This window comes from Odontomachus brunneus, unplaced genomic scaffold, assembly GCF_010583005.1.
Source record: "Odontomachus brunneus isolate Ranch 3 - 2012 unplaced genomic scaffold, Obru_v1 Obru_scaffold_005, whole genome shotgun sequence".
Lineage (NCBI taxonomy): Eukaryota > Metazoa > Arthropoda > Insecta > Hymenoptera > Formicidae > Odontomachus > Odontomachus brunneus.
Genome location: NW_022639455.1, coordinates 2,475,172 through 2,502,752, shown reverse-complemented (window position 1 = coordinate 2,502,752; position 27,581 = coordinate 2,475,172). Strand labels below are relative to the sequence as shown.

At 44.3% G+C, this 27,581-nt stretch overlaps 1 protein-coding gene across 1 annotated transcript in view; it reads left to right on the top strand.

The window, feature by feature from the left end:
- Positions 1-27,581, top strand: part of LOC116848635 (cadherin-related tumor suppressor) — a 114,572-nt gene that overhangs the window by 53,889 nt on the left and 33,102 nt on the right. The window lies entirely within an intron of this gene.

Sequence of the window (27,581 nt, the reverse complement as noted above, 5' to 3'; positions counted from 1 at the left end):
CTCCCTGCTCCCCACGCTCTCCCCAGGTGAACACAATCTAATTTTCATTGAACACGACGGGCGCGCGCACGTCGCGTATTTTCGAAATTATTTACGGCCGTTTCTAGTTTCCACTCCTCGCCGCGGACGAAGTGGATTGTTAAGTCGCGAACGCGAAGAACATGCGCTCGTCTTCGTGGCGGTGGATGAGAGGGGAAACGAGGAGAAAGAGAAGGAGGAGAAGGAAGAAGGGAAGGGGGAGGTGGCGGCGGCGGCGGCTCGCGAAGGCGAAGAGAAGCGGGCAGAAGAAGACGAAGAAGAAGAAGAAGCCGAAGTGGAAGAAAAAGACGAAAGAGAGACCGCGGGAAGTCGAAGAGGAAGACGATGATCTACCCGAGGCAGGAAGGGGTAGGGAGGGGGAGTGGAGTGACTCGCGGAGGAAGGGAGGGCAACGGGCGGAGGGGAAGAGCCGAGGGACCGAAAGAGGCGCGAGTCTCGGAATGCCTTTTCGAGTTTCTCGCCAAGTGGCCATCAGTTCGAAGCGCCGGCCATCCGAGCCAGCCGGAGTCAAACGAAATCACACGGATTTACATATTATGATTTACATCCTTGTCCTCTGCCTCTCTTCCACTCTTTCTCCTCTCGTCTCGCTCGCCCCTCTCCGTCCCTACCGCAAGCAACCGCCGCCCTCTTCTCTCGCGTCCCGCAACAACCAGCAGCATCCCTCGCGCTCTCTTTCTCTCTCTCTCTCTCTCTATCTATCTATCTCTCTCTTCCTTTTGTCTCTTCCACGTCTCGTTTCAACAGCCCCTTCTCTCTACCTTGTCTGTCTAGAAAAATTCCGCTTTACTGACGTTTCGACTTCACCAGCTCTCTGTCTCTCTTTTTGTCGCGCGCGCAGGCGTTACTCTCGCGTAATCGTCTTGCGCGAGAAGATGTAATCGGAGATGCTTGCAGAATCGCGAATGAGATATACTCATATCGCGTGAGTGCTCCGACTAGCGAGCGAAATTGAACGAAGAATTAAATTCCCCGGCGCGCGCGACATTAATTTCCACGAGATCTTCAAGGGGATGGATCCGCTGTCCCTGTGTCGTTCGCATCGAACTTGCCGCATGGGAGAGCCTGTCGCTCTCCCTTTCGCAATCGCGCCGTTTCCCTTCGCTTCGCGTGTCAGCCGGAAAATTCGCGAACGTTCGCGAGAGTCGCGAGAGAGTGCGGCCGGCGTCGACGGTAGCGCTTTGTACATTTGTCCTCATATTCTATTACGGCCCGAGGCGAGAACCAGTTTGCATCTGACCTACTCTGCGCCGACACGAGATGGAAAGTGGTAATTGCGATCCGCTCTTCGCGGCGAAATTGCAACTTATCGCGATTAACTTGCATCGCCGTGGCGGCTCCGCTTGCGGATTAGTCGCGATCGGAGGAGCGACGTGTACGACGACGCGCCTTGCAGCGGAAGATCGATTGATCGCGCACCACCAACCTTGATAGAAATTCACCAGCGGAGACTTATTCATCCGCGCAAAAATCAATATATTTCGAAATATGAATATTCATTTGAATCGACGACAGTGACAGCACCGGTAAATGTCTCTCGCGTCTCGGGAAAAGTAGAGTCACTCTAATTAGAGTTTGGCCACAACGCGTGGTTTCGTCCTGCGAGAAATCCTGCGAGAAAGAGAGACATTTTCAATCTCTCTCTTTGTCTATCTCTTCTTAACCTAATCTACAATAGGAGTATTATGATTGGATACTATGTGGAATTTGACGAAACATCGGATTAATCAAAAGTTGCTTCCTCGTGGTCAAAAACTCTGATTAGAGTGATTCTAGGGAAAAGCAGAGACCTTTGAATCACAGAATCTGACCATAACTGCAGTTTCAAAATTCTACGAGATAGGATCGATTGTGCCAATTTCTTGGTATAAGTTAAATCATATATCTACCTTTGTTTTTCGTCCAATTTAGACAAGGACAAACATATGATTAAACTATCAGTTAACTTACCAAGAAGTTGGGACAACCAGCCCGGAGAGGGACATATTTTCAACATCTACCTTCGGGCGCGGATCGAGCGACCCCCGTGAGCGCTGAGTGTATGAAGTTGGCACCCCACTTTTTGAAATTTATAATTTTGAAAGTTGTTCCAGATTGTTCTGACTTTGTACCACATTGTTTCAAAGTGATATTGCTTCATTCGAAACGGTTTTCGAATAAAACAAAAAAAATGATTTTTTGAGCTGGCACCCCATTTTTCGAAAATCGAACATTCTGATACCGCAATAGATTGTTCTAGTTGTTACAAACATTGTTCCAAAAGGACAAATCCGTAAGTTGAATTATAAGTCCAAAAAATGAAAAAAATGTTTTTGACCTGGCACCCCATTTTTTGAAAATAAAGCATTCCGATACCGATATAGATTGTTCTAGTTGTTCCAAACATTGTTCCAAAAGCACAAATCAATAAGTTTAATTATAAGCCCGAAAAATTAAAAAAAAGTTTTTTGACAAACAGTCTATCGGACCAAGAGTAAACTTATACTATCTTTCTTGTTCCAACCGAGATCTTTTTGTTCTGAGTTGTTCTAGGCTTAAGAATTATAGTTCTAGAGTATGAGACTCATAAGATCATTCGTTCTCCGAAAATTCGTAAAAAAATCGATTTGACAGTACTCGACGTCAAGAGTAAACACATGCTTCCTTTTTTGTTCCAACCGAGATTTTTTTGTTCTGAGTTATACTAGGTTTAAACGATGAAGCAATTTCACTTTAAGACGCTACGAGTCTCATACTCTAAAACTATAATTTTTAAGCCTAGCACAACTCAGAACAAAAAGATCTCGGTTGGAACAAGAAAGGAAGCATGTGTTTACTCTTGACGTCGAGTACTGTCAAATCGATTTTTTTACGAATTTTCGGAGAACGAATGATCTTATGAGTCTCATACTCTAGAACTATAATTCTTAAATCTAGAATAACTCAGAACAAAAAGATCTCGGTTGGAACAAGAAAGGAAGCATGTGTTTACTCTTGACGTCGAGTACTGTCAAATCGATTTTTTTACGAATTTTCGGAGAACGAATGATCTTATGAGTCTCATACTCTAGAACTATAATTCTTAAATCTAGAATAACTCAGAACAAAAAGATCTCGGTTGAAACAAGAAAGATAAGTTTACTCTTGGTCTGATAGATTGTTTGTCAAAAAACTTTTTTTAATTTTTCGGGCTTATAATTAAACTTATTGATTTGTGCTTTTGGAACAATGTTTGGAACAACTAGAACAATCTATATCGGTATCGGAATGCTTTATTTTCAAAAAATGGGGTGCCAGCTCAAAAAATCATTTTTTTTGTTTTATTCGAAAACCATTTCGAATGAAGCAATATCACTTTGGAGCAATGTGGTACAAAGTCAGAACAATCTGGAACAACTTTCAAAATTATAAATTTCAAAAAGTGGGGTGCCAACTTCATACACTCGTGAGCCCCTCTGGTGGCACCCGGAAACCCGCGACGCGGCGGAATTCGCGGGACGTCGGCGACCGTGCCTCGGTGACGATCGGCGCCGGCAAAATTCGCGTCGCGAGACTCGCGGAATGCGGAGTCCGGGGACTCGCGCGCGCGGCGAGGTGAGTGGAAAGTGCGCGCGCGAATATACGGTCGGCCATATCATAAACGGCGGTGCATGAATCATACGCGGCTCAGGGAGACTATAAATAAATCGACAGGCCGGCGCTCGGGGATCGCGCTAACCGAGCAACACGTGGAAAATCGAATGAGACGGCGGTAAGACGGCGAGGGAGCGCGTCGCGGACGGCGTCGTGGACGGAAGCGAGGGAGGCCGGGCCGCGCGACATTCCGCGTCGATCGCGACCGGAGAGATCGACGCTGCGACAGCGAAGTGTCGTCTACGCTGCGGTCGCAGTTATGTCTTGAGCTTCGCGGCACTGGTCCCTCTGTAAATAGATCATATATATGTACACACGACGTCATAAGTACCCGCACATTCCCCAGATCGAAGGATACATGTGTAAGATAGCAAAAGAAAATAATTCGACTCCAAACAGTCGAATTATTTTCTTTTGCTACTTTATTTGATTATCAGAGGGTTTAATAAACTAAAATGGAGTGACCAATCTTACAACAAGTTATTTACTGACTAATGCCTTCGGTCTTCCAGGGAGAGGTTTCTTTGTCTTAATGACTATTTGTATTTGTTTGCGTTCGTGCTTCCGATTTCCGTAAGCAAATTTTGTAGCGACAACTTTTGTAACAATAACCTTTGTTATACCGATTATTTGCGACCTTACGTTTGTGACATTTAAATATAATTCGTTTTTTATCTGTAATTACTGAAAATGGTCTGTGAAGTTAGACCGAAACGCGTTTGATTGTTTGGTGATTAATAAATTTCTTCTCATTGGAGATTGGGTCACTATTTTTAATAGTTTTAATAGCACTATTAAAACTGTGCTTTAACTCTTATTGTCCTTTATATTTAATATGGGTTAATAAATATTTGGATTTAACTAAATGATATTGACTATATTTGATATAATTATAACTAATCTTCCAACCAGCAAAATTACAAGATGTGATTGTTCTGAGTGCAGCAAATTAATTAACCGATATAGACCTTTCACAAGAATTAACTACTGAACAAATGTCTAATAGGCCAAAGCCTCCTAACAATGGGCTAGTCTTATTATTTTAATAATACTCCCGGATTGCGTCGAGTCTCCTGTCTTCTCTCTTTTATAATCGGCCAAGGTGATCTTTTAGCCCAGTCTCTTCATATCTTCCATTTGTTTTGTTATTAAAATCAAATTAGGAGTCGATTAGGCCGGGATACGCCTTTGTTTCTTACACATGATTCTCGGCCTTACACATAACGTTTGAGATTGAAAATCGCATAAGTAGCTTTAGTTACAATACAACGGCTTGTTTGACTGTAATGGTTTCAATCTTATACGCATAAGGCTCAAAATCGTGTAATTCACGATCTAAGGAATGCCTGGACATCAATGCCGCCGTGTGAGAAAAAATGTTTCATATTCGTGACTCTGTAATCACACAAAAGAATATTTATTACAAGGTAAAAGTACCAATTTCCGGTCTAATATGTATCTAATTCTGGACATTCTTACGGTTTTGTCTTTAAATACGGATATTTAAACTCTCAAAACATAGAATATATGTGTATAGTCAATACTTGTATACATATTTTGTATTAAAAGTTTAAATATTTGTATTTAAAGAGCAAAACAAAAAGAGTACCCAGGACTAGGTACACGTCTGGACATTGGTACTTTTACCTTAAATTATGGTCTTTCTCTCTCTCTTTCAAGAAAAATATTTTTCATTCAATTTAATTATAATGTTAGCAATGATAACCTTACGCGCGCGCATCTTATTACTACCATTTTCATGTTAGAGCAATCAAGAAATATGGTTGGGCCAAAAGTAACTATAACTTTAATTACGGATCAATCATTTCTTTTTTCTCGATGTACCTGTTAACTCGCGAAAAATGCAAAGTTTCGTTGAACTTGTATTTTTGAGCGATCTCAATCAAACCTTCCGTTTCTCTCGCGAATTTACGCGAAGGGAACAGCTGCACGATCGATTCGTATCCAATGCTACGATTTTAAAACCTACCTATCCGCGGCCGCATTGTAGACGACCCTTAATGTAATTCAATGTGCGTCGCGCATGAACGATCGGCCGTTCGGACATCCCGCGGTCGCTCATAATTACGATGAGCGTCTTACGATCAACGCGGCGCGAGCGAGCAAGTGAAGCGAGTGAGAAAAAACGGCGACGTGTGACAAATCGACGATGCGTCGCGACGAGCAGCATCGCGACTTGAACTTCACGCGTGTACGGCGTATAAGTACGCGAGCGGCCGGTCGGTCGGTCGGTCGGTCGGTTGGCTGGCTGGTTGGTTGGTTGGTTGGTTGGTTGGTCGGTTGGTTGGTGGTTGGTTGGCTGGACGGCTGACTGGATGGCTGGCTGGCCGGCCGGCCGGTCGGCTAACCGTATGCATAAAATGTAGTAAATGCTTTTACGTCGCTCTCCGCCGGAGGCGAGCGTTTCGAAGCATGCGGATGCGCGTTACAGGGCTTCTTTTTAATCCTCGCGCTATACCGGGGGGGCAGCAGCGCGGCTCGCGCGATAAAACGCAACTATTCGCCTCTCTCGCGCCTCCCGATAAAATCGCGTCGTATTTCCCTCCATATTTTCCCGCTTTTTCTTGTTCACTCTCGTTCACTGCGACGCGACGGGACGCGCGTGCACAGCACACGTCGCGGCGGCTTCCAGCGACCGGTGTGTGTGCTGCCGCTGGGTGTCCGGCGGTTCGCGCGAAAACGCGGCCTCGGCGAAGGCCTACACAACAGGAACAGGGTCGGGACACGCGCCAGGTCGCGCGAATATCGCGCCGGCTACCCGCGTTATTGGAGACGCAGAAAATCGAGGAATGCCGTGTGCATTATCGCGCAGCCCACAGCCTCCGGCTGGACGCGAGAAACGCGCCGCGAGTCGCCTGGGCAGGATACAGGGTGGCCCAGAAGAAGAATATTCCGGTAGCTCTCTCTTTCTCTTTCTTATTATTCGGTTTCCTTGTGGAATGAGATGCCTTCGCACTGCACGTAAAGTGGATGAATTTAAGACAAACTTTTACACCTTTCTTCTTGAGCGCGGAAATTTTGATGTAACAATATTTCTAAGCTAATTATTAACTTCTCTTTGTTCTCATGTTTTTTCATGCTTTTTTTATTTGGGTTCGTTTTTACGTTTCTTCTTTTCTTTTTACTCTCTCTGATGCACTATGATTTTTTCTAAATTTAACCTCTTCCAAATTCTGTAGTTTAATTTATAAGTCTCATTTCATGTCTTTGTAACTCATTGAGGGGATTTTGTCTCAGAACGTACTATAAATAAAGCTCTACCTCTCTCTCTCTCTCTCTCTCTCTCTCTCTCTCTCTCTCTCTCTCTCTCTCTTTCTCTCTCTCAGCTTCTCGAACGAATGAATGAATGAATGAATGAGTGTACACGTGCCCGTTCGAGTTTTCCGGCGCACAGGTCCGCTGTGAATCATCTGGTCGACGCAGAGGACCACGAAAATGTGGACTTTCCGCGAGATTTCTAGCGTGAAGCGACAAAGTGCTGCCGGCGCGGTCGTGTCGCGGAGCAAACCCTCTGTGGGAAAGCCTGTACACGTGTGCGCGTACACGTGCATACGTATTTACAAGGGCGTAGCTACGAAAATTCCAGTCGTGGTGGCGCTCGGAAATTTACGAGGGTGGCGCATATCTGTCGAGGAGCGATGAACCTCGAGGTATTAAATTGTCGTTCGCGACACGATAAAGTCACCGACGGGATTTTTCGTCGATTCGCCGGCGCGCGCGGCTACGCGAGATTATCGATATATTATTATTACTTTATTGAACATCAATACACAAGTTAATACACACGAAAAGAGAAGTTTGGTTGGATTAGGTCAGAAATTCCGGTTGGAGTGTACCAGAATTTTGTTTGAGTTAATAAATTTTCTGGTTTGTTGATATTTCTCTAGAACGAAAATTTTTGTTAGATCGACCATTTTTTCTCTCAGTATAGTTTGCACTTTGCAACTACAACTTTAGTTGCAATAGCTGCAAAATAATTTGTGAAACTATATACATTACAATTTAACGTACAAAATTCTTAGTTAACGCCTGTATCGTTGTCATCGCCACTCTTTTCTCTGAGAGTAGATAAATTCACATTCGATGGTGTAACGACGGGGGGATTCTGCTTTGCAAAATAACCACAGCGAGTTTATCGTGACAGTTTTAGATCTTCCCTCTCCGACTAACAGTTGACCGATGGTTCTCTTCAAAGTTTCATTAGTCTCGCGGGGGTCATTGACGTGGGGTCGCGCGGTGACCCAAATTGGCGATTCACGACACGCGAAATTTCGAAAGTCGGTGCAAGCCCGCCGCCTCCACGCGTCATCGTATCGTCCTCTCGCATGGGAGAGTACGCGCGACCACGAGAGGAGGAAAAAGAAAACGAGTCACGTATACTTTTCGCAACCGGCGCGGAGTAAATCAAAGGAAGAGACAGCTTACAGCCGAGGCGCGACAATGCGCGACGATAAACAACGAGAACAATTTATTGCCGCGCTTCTACCGCGGCCGACTGCGAAACGAGGACACACGTCGCGGAAAAATGGCGCAACACGCGCGAATTTTCCCCTCGAGCCGGCCGCCTTTCCGCTCGACATTCGCGGTTTCGACCGGGGCTGGCCGTCCCGAACGAATTCGCGGTGCGTAAAAACGCGACCGATTTACGGCGCACGGTGTCGCACAATGCGCTAATAAACCACGAATTTAACTTCTCGCGCGCGGCGCGCACAAAAGCCGAACGAATGCGCGCTCACGTGCCGCAAATTTTTCCGATAAGCGCCGCGTTGCGCGGGCCCACACTTCCATCTTTTACCTCCTCTCGCCTCGGGTGCCTCTATACCCCTCTCTCTCTTTCTCTTTCTCTCCCTGCCCTCCTCCGCGCGACATTGCGGAACGTGTTCTACGCGCCTGCACGCTCATATACGCATATAACGTACCTACACCGCGGACTGTCGCGCAAGAGTTGCTCGACCGGCGCGTTCTTTTTCTTTTCCCTCCTCTCCGGCCCTTCTCTCTTTTCTCCTCTCGCTCGCTTTACTCTCTCTCTCTCTCTCTCTCTCCCCTTCTCCGTTTCTTCAAACGGTCCCCGTTTCCAGCACGGTCCAGCGCGCGTTCAGGCCCCGGGCCCGTATCGCATCCAGCTGTAATCGACGCGATGATTCGGTATATTCCCCGATTTCTAAGTTTCCAGCGCGATCTCGGCATCGTCAGTGACAATAATAATAATATTTTCCGCCACTTTTGACAGTTCAGCGAGCCCCCAACTTCATTGCGTCTCAATTACTCTGTATCTCAGCGTATCAGCAATGTCTCTCTTGATAGTGACAACTTTAAGGGAAACAATTTCCGTGTAACCGAATATGGAGATCAATCCTCTATATCTCCTCTGTCGGCGACGTTTTCAGATTATCTTTCGTTTATATAGGTCCACGCAGGTCGCGATCGCGCGCTCCGCCGTTGAGCGCACACATGCGCCCTTCTGGCTCTCGCGCGAGGCGAGCGAAATTCAGGATCGAATGCGCGCAATCGAAACGTAAACTATATGCTCTTTGGTTCCTACTTCTTTCTTTCCTGCTTCTTTATCTCTTTCTGACTCAAGTCTTAAGCTTTAAGCTTGATTTACAATGTGTTCTTTGCTTCTTTCTCTTTATCTCTTTCTGACTCAATCCTTAAGCTTTAAGCCAGAAAAAGACAGAAGACAAGAAACAGAACGCAAAGAGCATATTGTAGATCAGGCTTTGAGCCAGAAAAAGACAGAAGACAAGAAAACAGAAAACGCATATTGTAGATCAGGCTTAATGTTCTTCGAGGCAGAGAGTAACCGATCCCGGAACACCCGAGCCGGCCCTGGACGCGGCGTTTCCAACGACGGCGGCAGCCGCCGCGTACCTTCCTTCCTTCCCTCGCACGACACGTAGCGAGCGTCATATCCCACGTAACTGAAGCACATACGGCCCCCACGGGAGACACACGTATCGCCATAAGCTGCGCTCACGTGTAATTGACTCGCGACTTTCTCCCTCGGAAGCTCGGTATCGCGCGCTGCCCACCCGGCAAAAGGACTATGGCTTCGCGAGCGATCGACCGGCCAGTCGGCCAACGTCACGACGGCGATAATTTCAAGTAAAAGTACCAATGCGCATATCTAATCCTGGACATCTTTGCCGTTTTTGGTTTTCTTCAAATATAAACGTTTAAACTTTCAAAATTTAACATTTAAACAAATGAAACAAATGTGAAACATTAAACAAATATGAATATTTAAACTTGAAAAAAAAAACATGCATATATTGAATATACCCATGTATTCTATGTTGAAAGTTTGTGTTCTTTTAACTACACACTTCTATCCATTTCTTATTTCTACTGATCTAGTTACACTGATATCCCTATAGTTACATTGCCTCTGTCTAATTGGCTTATATCATTTTCTCTCGTTATCTAAATACTCTTACAATTTCTTATTGCGATCTTCTTCATTTTTACCTAACCTTCACACTACCTACATCTTCTCCTTATCTATCATGTCTAATTACAATTTCCAATTCCACTCAACGAGTACCATACATCATTCTGATACACAATACTTCAAACTCTGTCCTTCTCTTCAGCTATGCACATATATCTCTTTATTTTTCCTCTTTTCGATCTCTCCACCCTTCTTCTTATTTCCTCTTCATCCTCCTTTCCTCCAATTTTCTTCCATACCTTGTTAGTTTCATTACTCCACTCTGTACTTCCTACTAACTCAATGAAGTGGTCCTTCTGTCTTTCTCTTCATTTTCTATATGTCTCCTTCGGCTTAAAATCGCCAAAAAGGAGTTTTCTATGTCTTATAATCTTCTTCTTATTCTTTGCGCTTCATCCTTCTTACTTGCGCAGCACCTGTCCCAACCAGTCCTTGTGTCATCCTTCTTCCGTATACTTCTTTTTATTTTGCTTCCTTATCGCATCTGTTGACCAAACCTTTTCTCTTCATTTCTTGTATCCTCTTTTTCCTCCATCTCTTGTGTATTTCTGTTTCCTATTGCCATCTATTATACATTTCTTCTATCGATAATTTGCTCTGTTTTACCATACTAATTTGAGCTTGCCTGTATTACCTACACTGCCTTAACTACCTGTTCCTTATGACAACATAATCTTTTTTTGTACTTCTTTTTCCACCCTGAATCCTTGTTTGCTACCAAACGCATTGTTTTGCCATCACTTACACACTATCTACGCACTCATTCCTACAAAATTTCCCCTATTTAACCCCCCCATAATTAACTTCCCATATTTAAATACACTAAAATTATTTCAAATTCATCTACCACATTAATTAAGTATCCAGACGTTTGCACACCATATCGAAGTGAGTATCTGAATAATCGTAATTGAAGAACAAAGCACCGAGAATATCCAGAATTAGATAAGTGTCCAGGCATCGGTACTTTTACCTTATATCGCGGCACTTCGTTCACTCTGCACATCTTAATCTAAACGCGACGTCCCCTCACGAGAGCGAGAGTGAAGATCGGACAGGAGTTCGGAAATCAAGTCGGACTTCAAGTCGAACCGGTCGACACTGAGAGGGACAACTCTCCGGAAATCTATGATTTTTCTTTACTCGCTGGCGGGAGATAACGTTGTTTATTTCTCCCCTTTGCGTTTCCCCGGCGCGCCGATGGCGTTGCCTTTGGAGTGTATTGAGTAATCGACGCGCAGTGCGAGTGAAATATCGCGCGGGGCAAGTGTCTACTTCGTTTGTCACGGGGGCGATTAGTTTCGCCGACTTTTGCGCGAAAGGTCCCAATAACTCAGCTCTCGTAATAACGTGACGTGCCTTCCTCCTTCTTTTCCTCCTCCTCCTCCATCCACTCGGGCCGTCAATTATGGCTAAACTCGTTACAATCTCATTATATTCGCGCGTATCTCCTTATCTCTACGGAAGTGCACCCCTGGACGGGTCGGGGGTAATGCCGGCGAGATTTTATATATCGCGCCATGCACACACACACACACACACACACACACGCGCGCGCGCGCATGTGTACACGCATGCACACGCGCATGTGTGTACACACGAGCACGCGGGTGTATACGTACATATCGACGAGAATGTTTCCGTTAAAAAATGAGCCCGTGCCGGTGCCACACGGCCGTAACACGGCACGTAAAGTCGGTGGCGTAACCGGTAGCATCGGCGGTCTTCTTTCAATTAATAACGTGATCATAGGTTGTTAGAGGTTCCTTCGCCAGACAATCCCCACCTCCCCTCCCTCTCTCTGCGCCATCTCGTCCTCCTCCTCCTCTTCCTCCTTCTTCTCTTCTTCTTCTTCTTCTTCCAACATCCTTCGTCCTTTTTCTCTCTGTCTCTCTTTCTCCTTTTCTCTCTTCCCTTCGATCCCTCGTCCCACCGGTTCCCCTCTCTCTCTCTCTCTCTCTCTCTCTCTGGCTCTTCTCTCCTCACCTTGTTCTCTCCTTATTCTACTTCCACACGCGTCACTCCATTTACCTTCTGCCTTGTTTTTTTCACCGTTCTCATCGCCATCCTCGGCCCCACCCTCCTTCTCTCCTCTCTCGCGCGCGCGATCGCTCTTTCTGCTTATACATAAATACATACGGGGTGTCCGCGAAACCACCACCGCGAGTGTCCCCTCCTCACCGCCGTCAGCGAGTCGAAATCGGTCGAGCTCTCCCTTTAACGCGGATCTCGTGTTGATTCGTTCGGCGCGTGTTATTTCATTGCTGTTTGTTTCGTCGGGTGCGTGATTATGTAAATGATAAGTGAGAATTTGCGAGAGCGTGTTATTAACGAGACGCAGAACCGAGTGTGTATTGCAGCACTTAGGGCCGCGCGGCAGCCCTAAATCCGCCGCCGCCGCCGCCGCTCGTTACTCCTCGTTTGACCGGTATTGTAATACAATTTGAGCGAATCCCGCGGAGAGGCGCGAGATAAAAATAAGTGGCAGCCGTATTTCAAAACGGATGATCCATCACGGCCGTCTGACGGATCTTGCACAAAGAGCAACCACCCTAAATCCGACATCCGTGTCTTGCCGCGTCGGCAAGAAGTGGAAAGAGAAAGAGCGTCGCTAAATTAGGATTTAGCGAAGAAGCGCGCCGCGCACTCCTCGGAAAGGAAAAGAAAGAGAGAGAGAGAGAGAGAGAGACGCCTCTCGCGCGCATTGTCATGATAATACAGCGGGGTATAAATTTCCTAGCCGCCGGTTTCGCCCGTAAACGAACGAGAAACCGCCGCCAAGTGAGAGCGGCGATCGAAGATCGATTTCTCTTCAACGTCGAACAATTCCGATTAGATGACTCGTTAATACGCATATAGCGAGCGTAGTAAGTTTCCAACGGGCACGTAATCGATTAACAGTTGATTAAAATAATCGACAGATCAATTTAGATGAAGAAATATCCGATACTTCTCCTCGGATATTTCTTCATCGGACACGAAAATTTATCGGTGTTTTAATCGGAAATATCCGTTTGTTAATATTTTATCGGATGATTTCTCTCGGTGAAGCGTCACGGACACAATAACGGCGAGATTAACCTGCCGACGAGGAGGGTGAGAGAGAGAGGGTGAGAGAGAGAGAGAGAGAGAGAGAGAGAGAGAGAGAGAAAGGAGAGAACGAGAGAGCGAAAGAGAGAGCGCGCGCGCGCGAAAGAGAGAGAGAGAGAGGAGAGAGCGAGAGAGAGAAAGAGAGAGCGCGCGCGCGAGAGAGAGAGAGAGGGGGGAGGGGAGAGCTACCGATCCACTCGAGGCCGTTTTCACGTGACATATTCCACGTGTAACGGACACTTAAGCCGCGCGTTGCGGTCCGCCGCGACATCTCGTCCGTTCAATGGCGGTCTCTCGCCGGGTCTCTCGCCGCACGTTCGCGAAAGTCCTCTCGGTGTTCGCGCGGGGGTGCGAGAGGAGGTGCTGCGGACGGGTCTCTCTCGAGAGCGGGCGCAGGCTGCCGGCGAGAAAAACAAAGCGGGGCCCCGTAGGCGAGACCGCAGAGGAAACTTGGAGGGCTTCCTCGTCGAAGGGTGCCGTCGCCCGTTGTCCCCCTCCAGCTCGCTCGCTCGCTCAGTCGCTCATTCGCGTCCCCCGTACAAGCGCTCCTCCTTTTTTAATTGCATCCTCGAGACACGGTGGAAAAAAGGCCGCTGCAATATCCCATACGCGAAGGTGCATCGTCCTCGAACGACGCCCCTTTGACAACCTTAGACCCCTAAGCCAGTTTGAGACGCGATTCTTCCCTGACTTCTCTCGCGCGACTCGCTCTTCCCTCTTGCGCTCTGACAATTTTTCATTTACAGCGAAAGTGTCATTTCGCTTGTCGATTTTTCCCTAGATGAATCGTTCTCGCGAAAGGGATGAATCGAAATTCTATAACACTCGAGTTTAATATCCCAACACCTATATCTGGATCTTTCAAATCCGGAAAATTTGGAACCAACACTACTCTGTTGAAAATCAATATTTTTTAGCGCATTTCTTCTCTAGAGGAAAAACCTCAGCTATAAAATAGCAACGCAACATGAAAATTTGCAAACAGATTTGTGCAATTTGAAATCTTTACGGGTTCTTTACGGGTGAAGAAATACTCCTACTTCCTCGAAATTTTAACTCTCGGACCTGGCAGACCCAATATTGCCCAAGTAAAAATTTCGATCCTCATTATTATCATTTGACACCTTAAAGTCAGTTGGAAAGTAGGAACTAAAATATATATTTCAGGAAAGTACTTCTCCTTCCGTAAAGGACTTGTAAAGATTCCAAATTAATATGTTTGCAGATTTTCATTTTATTGCGCTGTTATTCTATAGCTGAATTTTCTATATCTCTGAACAAGAGATATGTCCAATATATCGATGTCAGTATATTGAAATATGTCAAATATATTGATTTTCAACAAAGTAGTGGTAATTTTAAAATTTGCCAAGTCACAGACTCAGATTGTCCCAAAAACGTGACGGTACACGGAGGATTAATATCGCAATCGCGTGGTGAACGGAAGCGGGAGTAATCGTCGATTCGGACTATCTCGCGGCGGATCGACCGCGCGACTGTGTCTCTCGTGAAACCGCGAGAGAGCATCGCCGAGAGGCGAAACCGCGGTATAATCGGCGACGAGACGGGAGAGGAGAGGGAGCGCGGATCCGCGGAGAGAAGAACGAAGTTCAAGGACACCGGGCCCGGATTCCTCTCATCGTCGCCTGTCAGATCCCGACGGACGAAAATTAATACGCCCGATCCTCTTGTGACACAATGTTGCAAACGATGCGATCGGCGAATACCTGCCGGCCGTTGATCGGCGCGCATGAGATATGAGGACATTGTGACTTTACCCGTGTCCCGACGAAGTCGCAAATTCACGTTATCGATCGTCCGCGATGTCAGCGGGCCGGCTGGTCTCAAAGTATTTTCGTCCTCTTATTTGGACCCGCTCGCTCGCCCGTATTGTGCGCGATGATCCACCAACGAGAGCCGGTGCGCGAATATGGAACTCGCGAACACCAAGGACGCTCTGATACGCGAAGCGCGACGCCGATTATATCCTCCAGCACAATTATTTTCTTAACTATCGAATGTCAAGCTGCATCAAATGTTTCCGACCGAATCAGCAAACGGGATATCTCGCCGATGAGAAAAATTATTTTGCTCTTTTAGCAAAATCGTCGTTGCATATTTGTAGTGACATCAAAAATCGACATTTAGTCGATGTAACTAATTTTACAAATTATTCGTTATCAGAACCGAAGTAGTTTCATTGCCAGAATAGAAAAAACTTGTTGAGTGTATTTGTCCTAAGAATCATGTTAATTTGCTATTGATGCAAAATAATGTATCATTAGCAAGTTTATTTGCTGTCGGAGCAAAACTGCAACTACTTATATAAATCCATCATGGTTCTTATAGCAAAATAATTTGTAGATTCAGCAATTTATATCCAGTAAATAGTAATTAATACTCTTAGCAAATCTTTTTGCTGTCCATATAATAACGAAAAGATTTTGTTAGACCAGCAGAAAATTTGCTGGGCCAGTAAATTATTCTTCTCCATGCAGTGAATATTCACTGATTTTCGTTGGAAATACTTTACTGCTCTATCTTATATCTCACAAATTTGGCATCGGTGCCAAGTGGAATTCCACTACAAAATTTGCGCACACAGATTCGCTAAACGTTGTACCAAATTCAACTTTCTGAGTTTGCGATGGGATCAACGGTCTCCACACGGAGAAAAATAATTTTGCTCTTTTAGCAAAATTGTCGTTGCTACTGCATATTCGTAGTGACAGCAAAAAAATTTAGTTGTCTTAACTAATTTTACAAATTATTTGTTATCAAAGCAGAAATATTTTGGTCGCCAGAATAAAAAAAATTTGTTGAGTGTATCTGTCCTAAGAATCACGTTAATTTGCTATTGATGCAAAATAATGTATCCTTAGCAAATTTATTTGCTGTCAGAGCAAAAGTGCAACTACTTATATAAATCCATCATGGTTCTTATAGCAAAATAATTTGTAGATTCAGCAAATTATATCCAGCAAATAGTGATTAGTACTCTTAGCAAATCTTTTTGCTGTCCATATAATAATGAATAGATTTTGCTAGATTAGCAGAAAATTTGCTGGCCCAGCAAATTATTTTTCCCCGTGTTCACGGAGAAAAATAATTTTGCTCTTTTAGCAAAATCGTCGTTGCTACTGCATATTTGTAGTGACAGCAAAAAAATTTATTTAACATAATTAATTTTACAAATTATTCGTTATCAAAGTAGAAATAGTTTCGTTGTCAAGATAAAAAAAATTTGTTGAGTGTATTTGTCCTAAGAATCATGTTAATTTGCTATTGATGCAAAATAATGTATCCTTAGCAAATTTATTTGCTGTCGGAGCAAAACTGCAACTACTTATAAATCCATCATGGTTCTTATAGCAAAATAATTTGTAGATTCAGCAAATTATATCCAGCAAATAGTGATTAGTACTCTTAGCAAATCTTTTTGCTGTCCATATAATAATGAATAGATTTTGCTAGATTAGCAGAAAATTTGCTGGCCCAGCAAATTATTTTTCCCCGTGTTCACGGAGAAAAATAATTTTGCTCTTTTAGCAAAATCGTCGTTGCTACTGCATATTTGTAGTGACAGCAAAAAAATTTATTTAACATAATTAATTTTACAAATTATTCGTTATCAAAGTAGAAATAGTTTCGTTGTCAAGATAAAAAAAATTTGTTGAGTGTATTTGTCCTAAGAATCATGTTAATTTGCTATTGATGCAAAATAATGTATCCTTAGCAAATTTATTTGCTGTCGGAGCAAAACTGCAACTACTTATAAATCCATCATGGTTCTTATAGCAAAATAATTTGTAGATTCAGCAATTTATATCCAGCAAACAGTGATTAGTACTCTTAGCAAATCTTTTTGCTGTCCATATAATAACGAAAATATTTTGCTAGACCAGCAGAAAATTTGCTGGGCCAGCAAATTATTTTTCTCCGTGCGTGTGATCTGCACGCAACGAAACCGCATCAATGATAGGAACATTAATTGATCCTTAGCTACTATTAACTGATCCTTTCAGCAAGATCTGACTGACTGCAGTGCTACACTTATAAATCGAATCACCAGATACAGAGGTGTAGCATTTCAGTGAAGAATGCACTGATCGTACCTCAGAGAGTCGCATCGTGTGGCTGATTGATCATTTTAAATGATTCCGCGGTGTAACACGTTAATTACTCCGAAAGAGCGAGTTGAACCGTCGAACCCCTCGGAGATCACGGCGGATTGCGTCTCGATCTGCTCGTGTCACGAAAAAAACCTCTTCGAATCGCTCAAAGTCTCTCTTCGCCGACAGGACGCGACGTGACGCGACGCGACGGACCGGGACGGGACGGGACGTTGTTGAGACATTCCAGGACACGCTGTACGGGCGATATGACAGGGGGGGCTATTAACGATTGATGGGAACAGTTCGCCGCGTGGCCTATGGCATTTCGAGCGGCGGGATATATATGCGCGTTGCCGTGGATCCTGACGTGGACGTATTTCGTACCCGCGTTGAATGACAGTGTCGTGGCTCGACGCTGGAAACAAAGCTATTAGTCCTAAGCACCATGGATATATATCTTATTGTCCCCGCGCGGCCGTTATACGGAATTACAGTACGCCCTTTAAGTGGCCTACGGGACCCAACGGCCGGCGGCGGCAGCGACGGCGGCGGCGCGCGAGGGTCGTTATTAGCCGCGGAATGCCGGCGCTTCCACTTCCTCTCCTTCTCTCTCTTGCGCCTTGCTCTCGCGGAAAACGCATTTCGCTTTAACGAAACCATCGCCGCCTGTAGCGCCGGCCCTCGCGCCGAGTAAACGATGGAAATGTAATTAGGTTTTCCCGCGAACTCTTGCGCGTCCCTCCGCGAATCACGAATTAAACGTCTTCAGCGATCTCAGGAGACTCTAGAACGTGCGATATAATTCCGACCCGAGTCGCCGACACGAATGTCGGACCCGGATCGAGATTTGTTATTGATCGATTGAGTTATTCTTGTTAAGAAAGATTTCACTTCATACTTTTCTTTATTATTTGCTAAGAGCTTGCTTCTGAAGTCGGTCAAAAGTAAAAGTTGCGTTTTGTGTCTCTGGATGTTCTCGGATATCCGAGAAGATAATGGAATCGCCCAGTTTCCAGAGCACCTGGACAAATCCGGGTAATGACACTAATCCAAGAGACGTGTAGAGCAAAACACCCAATTATCGATATCTTCTCAGTCATCGATACTTTAGAAAAAAGCCTGCTTTTTCATGGCGAACAGCGTTGCAGCGTTCTCGTTTGCACTCAATGATTCGAAAAAAGAATTCCACAATCAAAAGTGCGAACAGCCGTCACTGATTGCAAGGAAAACCATACTTTTCTACAGTGTCAATAACTAGGGAGAATTAATGATTGAGTGTAATGTACTGGCTTTGATAACACGTTAAACAAGCTGCAAAAAATTTCATCTCAATATCTCTAACGGTTCTCGAGTTATGGAAGAACAAACACAGTAAACACACAGGTCAGCCGAGAAGAATCTCCTCTTTTTTTAAGTCGATTAAAAAGCTCGGAATTTCATGGCGAACAGCGTTGCAGCGTCCTCATTCGCACTCAAGAATTCCAAAAGAAAATTTCATAACCGAAACTGCGAATAGCCGTCACTGGTTGCAAGAAAAACCACACTTTTCTAGAGTGTCGATAACTAAAGGAAATCAATAATTGGGTGTCAATAATCAGTTGTTCTGCCTTCGATAACACGTTAAACAAGCTGCAAAAAGTTCTATCTCAATATCTCTAACGGTTCTCGAGTTATGAAGGAACAAACGGGCGAACACGCAGGTCAGACAAGAGTCTCCTTTTTTTTTGTGAAGTCGATTAAAAGGCACGGAATTTGCGAGCGCGAAATTCGCCACCGGGACCGGGGGAGTTGTTCGCGACTGCAGTTCGCGCTAATGAGCGAACAGCAGCGCATAAACGAGGCAGAGGAATTCATTAGATTCTGAGAAAACGGCTTCCTAATTAATCAGTTGAAAAATGACGACTCCTCGATTGTGTGTGTGTGTGTGTGTGTGAGAGAATGTGTGACGGGGGCCAACACACGAGGAGGAACGAGCGCGCACCCGCGCGCGTAATAACCGGCTAATAATTACGTCGCGATAACGCTACATCGTTGCAACCGCACGCTCTCGTCGCTGTTGAGCGCGGCCGGCAGCCGCGAGGCGTAAAGCAACCATTAGCAGATACACATCGCGAATTTTCGAATCCCACGCGAGCGCGGCGGTCATGCGGGTAGCGGAAAATCGCGCGTTAATCGCGAACGGCTACGATGGCGCCTCCTCCCTCTCTCGGCGGCGAGTGCTTTCGCGTGATCGGCCCGGTTATCATTAGCCGCCGCGTGGATCTCGAGTACCGGCGATTTATCGCGCCCTGAACTTATTCGATGACGACCGACTCGAATCTCTAATCGGAATTTTCAGTCATTAGCGAAAGCCTACGCGGTTCGGCCGCGCACAATCTCGGCGAGCCATCGATCGCCGAGCTGCCCATATAGACCCCCCGAGATAGCCCTTCGTTATACTTTATATATATTTCCTATCCCTCGAGAATATTCTCTGATTTCCCCGTCGTACAGGGAAAGCCATGGCTATTAGTAGATGTATATCTTATTGTCTCCGTTCGTTATACGGAATCACGGTGTATCCTTTAAGTCCTTTAAGTTGCCCGCGTTTGATCGTTCTCGTCGTCGTCGTCGTCGTCGTCGTCGTCGTGGGCCATGTGGGCCCCCACGAAGACACGTTATTAATCGGTCGATGTCAGTGGTTCGACCCCTCATAGAGAACCCATAGGAACCCGTTCGGTAAAAGGGACACAGCGAGGCAGGCGAGGACCGCGAGCGAACGAGGAGAGTATCGGCCTGTGCGATGCATGCCACGGTCGCGAAGACGACGGGTGGAGCGGAGCTGGGGCGAGAAGGGGGACCGTCGGGAGGCGGTGGACCCGGGAGCGGCGGGATGTGCGGGCGAGCGGGGGCAGCGGACCCAGAAGAATGGGACTCACTTCGTGCATGACCCAAAGAAACCCCCGCTGAGCGACTCGATCCGATCCGCTGATCCCCGACCGCGCTGACGCAGATACCATCTTTCCTTGCACTCCGAATGCTCTCCGGGCGTTTCTTACCGCCCATATACCGCGCTCTCGCGCCGCGTCGAACGAAGCAAGAGAGAGAGAGAGAGAGAGAGAGAGAGAGCGAAGGAGAGGGCAGAGCGCAACGAGCGGAAAAGAGACGGACAGAGAAAGAAGAAAGAGGAGAGGATGGGAGGGATCGCGCAGCCGAGAGACAGCTATACGACCGTACTGATTTGTCTGCTTATTGTTGCCGTTGCCTCGTTGCTCGTTGTTCCTGTTCGCTCGTGACGATGACGTCGAGTGTCGCGGCCACTCTCGCTGGCGACAACGACGAGAAAGAAACGGCGAGAGCGAGAGCCAAAGAGAGAGGGAGAGAGAGAGAGAGAGAGAGAGAAGAAAAGAGAAAGAGACCGTAACGCACCAAGTGAGCTCGAGAGTCGGGAGTTTCGGCGCGACTCGAGGCTTCCCCACGCGCCGGTGATTTCGACGCCGGTGATTTCAACGCCGACGCAGGAAAGACGGCCTCGCGCGGGGACCCGTTCTCCGCGAACGCGCGCGCCCGCGAATAGAGGTGCTACCTCTCCCGTCGATGTAAGATCCATTTAAGGGTGTTTATTTGAGGCCGCTCTCGCGGAGCATTTCGGCCGAAGGACGTGTCAATAGCGGCGGCGGCGGGTGCCCCTTAACAATTCAGCCGCGCCATTCGAGATCGAGCCCGAGCGGCGAGATTCGAATTTTTTATCTCTCTCCCGACGCACTGCACGGAACAAAAAATCTCACGACCGAATAGGAACCAGTTGAAAAATGACATCTGTGTTACCGCAGGCGAAAATATTTCTACCTCAACTTTTTTCAGCTACATTAAAACTTGCAATAACTTGATTGCAATAACTTAGAACGATTGACTGAGCAGATACGTCCTACAGAACAATCTTTCTGTTCCAACTGAGAGAAGAAATATTGAAGAAATAGTAAATATTTGTTCGATGAATATCAATACTATTCGCACATATAAAATACTTTTCGAATAAGAAAATATACATTTTCTTAAGCCTCATTTTTTTATCTCAAAAATTTTCTTAATTTTTTTACGTGATACATTTTCTTTACCTCAGTTTGCCATGACAACAATTCTTTATTCCATTTAAATAAGGAAATTTAAATTCAAGTAAATGTGTCACCACCAAATGACTATTTACCATCTTTTTAATACTTTTTCTCTTAGTGCATAACTGCTAATCATCTGGCCTCTATTCTTATCATACTTAGAGAAAAAAGTATCTAAAAAATAAAGAATATTTCATGGTTGCTAAGAAAATATTTGAATCTAAATTTTTTTATTTAAAGTAAAATTTAAATGAACAATTGCTTTCGTGAGAAGCTAAGGATTTAAGAAAATGTACGTTTTCTTATTTAAAAGAAACATTTTATATTGGTGTAAGCAATATAATAATATATTATTAGTATCCAGCGAGTAAATATTTTATGTCTCTATTAGATATCTCTTCTCTCAGTGCAGCCAACGGGAGATTCAGTTACGCTAACGGAATTGTTCTTTCCGTGTGCGAATTCTTACGTTTTTATCGACGAGACGGACATTTTACCGCGTGCCTCGGTGTCTCGGTGCGACTGCGAAACAATATTCAGGAATTTTCTAATTGTGTTAATTGGCACCAGAGCGCGGTAGGTAACATTGATGCAATCGGAGCCAAGGCTGCAACGCCCGCCCCGCGTCGGTCCGTATTAACGCTGAATTAGCGAATTATTGTTTTCCTCCTCAGTGCGCGCGATTACAATCCAAGACGCGGAGGGTGGAGGAATGAGTTAATTGGAATTACCGCCAACCGACGGCGGTCGCAGCTGATGCAATCGTTCGCAAATGGCGGGCCTCGCGAGCGGTGGTTGTGAAGCCGCGGCAGCGACTAAGTTTACCCCATCACGACGAATTAGGGTGGCGTCCTCCTTTCCGCGAGTCATTGTTCCCTCCTGCCGTATTTCCCTCTGCGCTCCTCTCCTTCCGTTCACCGCGGCTCGCGTGAGAGACATAATCGACAATGGACGAATGTGCCGATAAATCGTACGCCGTTGGGAATTAAGAATCGTTTAATACCGTGCGATTAACGTCGATCACCGAGACGGCGAAGCGCGTTATTTACGCGGCGGAGGCGTTCTCGCTGGCTGAAATAAGTGTCGGTTCGTTTCGGCGGCCGGCATCACATGCACGGCTGGCGAACATTCCGCAACAATTCGCGCCGTTATCGCGCCATTACCGGCCGGCCGGACGCACACGGTAGGCGGCCGATAAGCCCCTATCGCCATGGATCGTGCGAACTATGATCGTGCGAACTATATCTCGAGTTAAGATACGCCACACAGCCGTTTTAATACGGACTGTCGATAGCCGCTCGCGCTATTAATGACACGCCCTCCTATAATTACCCAAGACGCGATGGGCCCGCTCCGACGGACTTTGCATAAATTTACCTGGAACGCCGTCGAGGGCTATCCCCACCTCCCTCACCCCCTTCCGCTCTGTACACGCGAATACATTAGGCAAACGAGACCCGGGCGGCTCGTTATCGATATCCCTTATCGTCTCGATTTTTTTGCCGCGACGCTGCCCGCGATTGTTGTTAACATTCGCGATGATTCGCGATGATTCGCGAGATCGCCACTTTTGCGGCTCGTTCAAAAACGAACGAGTGGGAGAAGGGAAACAAGAGAAACGTCTTTCGGGCGCGTCACCTCTACGATTGTCGAGTGACAAAAGTTCGACACGAAAAGAAAATCTCAGTACGTGCGACTGAATAGAAACCAGATGAAAATTCGACGACGTGAAGTGATATCCTTCTGTTGTCGCAAACGAAAACGTGTGTCTAAGCATTTTCAGTTGTAAACCAAGAATAAGGCAAATAAGAGCCTATCGGCAAATAATTGCCGATCTTAACGGCGTAAATCACAATTTAATAAAAGCTTATGATCCATTTATTTAAGTATAAAAATTCAGACGTTTCGGTCCCTCTTCAGTGATAAATAAATGGATCACAAGCTTTTATTAAATCGTAATTTTCGCCGTTAAGATCAGCAGTCGGCTCTTATTTGCCTTATTCTTTGTTTGCTTTGATAAAGTCTCAAGAGCCCGTAACTTCTGATTTATTTTCAGTTATACTTTAATAAACAAAATAGTTCTCTTGACTGTAATATATAGCAAACATTTTTCTGTGTGATTATAATTGCAAGTGCTAAATTTCTCAGTATCTACGACATCGAGTTTTCCCCATTCTTACACACATGACAGAAAATGTAGATACACTAATGGAATGATTTTTCCTGTATGGGCTACTAAGGTAATGTCTCAATGCGTTAGCGAAGCGCAGAGAATCAATCCTCGCGACCGGGTTCGCCTACGACGTGACACGCGTCGATCGACGCGTTGCATAAGTGCATAAGTCCATCCGGACGGAGAGATCGGGAACGTACATCTGGGTTACACGCGATTTACGACGGCAGGCAGCGAGATCTCGCGACGATTTATTTTCACTTAATCCGCTTCTCTCTCCCTTACTCTCTCTCTCTCTCTCTCTCTCTCTCTCTCTCTCTCTCTCTCTCTCTTCCCTCTCGCGAGAAGAGAGCTCTCGGCTTTCGTTTCGTCATTCCGAAACGTCGTCGTCTCACTGGCAATAGGCGCGCCTAGACATTCGAGAGCAATAATCGATGGTAACCGCTCCATCAATGACAAGGGAGGTCCGACTAATTACTAGGAAGACAGATGCGCGCCTTCGGAATCGCCCGTTACATAAAGCTCCCTGAGAAATATCCGCGTATTTATTCGTCGACGGGATTATGTACACAAGAATCACCACGGCCGAGGTTACCGGGTGGCCGCAAAAGAAAAACGATTCGCGCTTCTCTTCCACGGAAGAGAAGTGACTCACGCGAGAAAGTATTTTAATCGACTCTTCTCTCTCTCTCTCTTTGTTTCTCTTTCACTCTCCTGTCATAGTTCCGAATAAAACTTGAAAAGTGCAACGGAGAATTCACATAGCTCACGCGTGGGAACGTTCAATATAGGTATCGCTAGCAAATGTCGCGACTGATCTATCGTTACGGTATACCCGAGTCGAAATTTCGCTTCTACATTGATCCTGCAAGTTCGTTCGAACATGCGGAACCAATGGAGAATTTAGAGACATGCTGTACAGACAATATCGTCCCAACTCGATGCTGCAAATGTCTGCTGACTGTCGTTTTCTTTATACTGAGTCTTCAGGGAAGATACACGGAGAGAACTTTACAGTAAAAATTACTATTAGAATTTTTTCACCGAGGAATAGGTCGACATTCTGCAGGAATTAATTACACTTTCATATGTACTATTTATACTTCATAAATTGAAATATTCTGTTAAACATCTCTTGGCTATGTCTATCCCTCTGCACTACTATAAACATAGTAAAATGGAAAAGAATCTATATGGAAAGAAATTATAATGTTCTCTCTGTGTATTTTACTTCCTCTGCAATGTCAAATATTCAATTGATATCAAATACTTCATATGGATAAATAATGTGTGGGATTTAAAAAATTAACAAAACATTTTACTTTCTCATGATCTTTTTATTATTTTTTTTATTGGCTTTTTTATTGGAAATTTTGATACGATTTGAGGATTCGGGAAAAGTGAAAAAGCTATTGTCCTTACAAGGACAGTTGTGTGTCCAATAATGTTTCAATGCAATGGAAATCTAAATTTGGATTCGATAATAATGGAAAACAAAAGCAAAAGAAGATTTTTATGTTGGTAGATGTCAGCAAGACTCGCGAAACAAGAAGCATTATTAGACGCAAAAATCAATATTTGTAAAACTTACACTATATTCTAAAGCCGATTCATAGCTATAAATTATTGACGATATTCTAATGAAAACAGAAAATCACAGATTTGTATTCAGGGACCGTTGCTGACTTGGTTGCTCAGATCAATATATCTGTTTGTGTGACAAGTACGACGAGTGATAAGAGATTCATGAAGCTATAATTATTTATCAGACGGTGAACTACAAATGCCGGCCTAAATTTCGACTCGAGGTATCTCCGTATTCTTAGTAAGTTCATCTCAAATGTGCGTCAAGATCGGGGACGTAATAAATAATTCGCACACCTGGAAATTGCTGCTCGCGTCCTCCATCCCGGTCTCCCGATTCAGCATTGTGGCTCCCAACTTGGCTTCCAAAACTCCGTCGTAGCACCGGCACTAACATTGACACAGACACTTGATTCGTAGACACGATTCAGCCGTAGAGAAACGTGTGTTAATTAACGCGACCAAATATAACGCCGCAATGAAATATTCCAACATGGAGAAAAATAATTTACTGGCCCAGCAAATTTTCTGCTGGTCTAGCAAAATCTTTTCGTTATTATATAGACAACAAAAAGGTTTACTAATCACTATTTGCTGGATATAATTTTGATTGAATTTAAGAACCATGATGGATTTATATAAACAGTTGCAGTTTTGCTTCATAAAATAAATTTGCTAAGGATACATTATTTTTCATCAATAGCAAATTAACATGATTCTTAGAATAAATACACTCAACAAATTTTTTCTATCTTGACAACGAAACTATTTCTACTTTGATAATGAATAATTTGTAAAATTAATTATGTTAACTAAATTTTTTGCTGTCACTACGAATATGTAGTAGCAACGATGATTTTGCTAAAAGAGCAAAATTATTTTTTCCCGTGAACACGGAGAAAAATAATTTGCTGGGCCAGCAAATTTTCTACTAATCTAGCAAAATCTATTCATTATTATTTGGACAGCAAAAAGATTTGCTAAGAGTACTAATCACTATTTACTAAACATAATTTGCTGAATCTACAAATTATTTTGCTATAAGGACCATTATGGATTTATATAAGCAGTTGCAGTTTTGCTCCGATAGCAAATAAATTTGCTAAAGATACATTATTTTGCATCAATAGCAAGTTAACATGATAGAACAAATACACTCGACAAATTTTTTCTATCCTGGCAACGAAACTACTTCTACTTTGATAACGAATAATTTGTAAAATTAATTATGTCAAATAAATTTTTTTGCTGTCACTGAATATGCAGTAGCAACGGCGATTTTGCTAAAAGAGCAAAATTAATTTTCTGCATGAAGGTCCGAGAAAATATTTTATTCGCCCGACAAGAATTGCGTGTACTCGACACACTACTGCACGCACTCCGCGTCGCGGGATGTGTGTGCCGCTCGTCGGCTCGGAACATTATGACTCGGTCACGGACACGTACGCGTGATACCGAAACAATCGGCAAGAAGGGCAAAAACATTCGCCGCCATTCGGTAATTGTCGCCCGCCGATCAATGACGCGTATACGGTCGCGACGCCCGAGAGCGACCACAACAATAAACACCTCTAAAACATTACGCGAAGCCCCCCCTTGAATCTGTTGACACCTTCTTTCACTTGTGTCTGGGCCGTGGTTATTTTCTCTCTGCTGAATTCAAATCTCGGACGAAAAAAAAAGTTTGCTAATATATGGACAACTAAAAATATTAACTGCAGGAACAAATTTTCTTGCTTTCATAGTAAAAGTTATTTATTTGTAATAACTAAAAGATCTGCTAATATATATATTATCAAATCTTTTAACTATCACAACTAAATAACTTTTACTATGAAAGCAAGAAAATTTGCTCCTGTAGTTAATATTTTTAGTTGTCCATGTATTAGCAAATCTTTTTCCGTGCAGTATATATCTCTGTGTGCGTACGGAGCTGCCACGTGCATGGAGAAATACATTCAGGTAAATTGTATTTTATTACTTCAGCATATATAGTGAGTGTAGAAAGTATTCGTACACAAGAAATTGTCTTGAAGAAAGCTTTATTTAAAAATAAGCTTTACTTAATAATTTATTAACAGTAAACAAGTGATATATTTCTCAAAATTATGTTAATAAATTGTTAAAACTTATTTTCTACAAATAAGGTTTTTTTTCAAAACTCTCTGATGTACTTTTTGCACTCACTGTACATGCTAGCTTACAATCGTGCCTTAACACCATCTTTTTTATTTCTTTATTAGATACCTGCTATTCTTTTATTACAATATATAACTGTGTTTGTTGCATATATGTTTTTAGAAATAACTTTGTACTTTATTATTATTCATTTTAACAGTAATAACGTTATACTTGTTATACACTTATTCTTTTTTATAATATATCACTGCGTTATATATTGT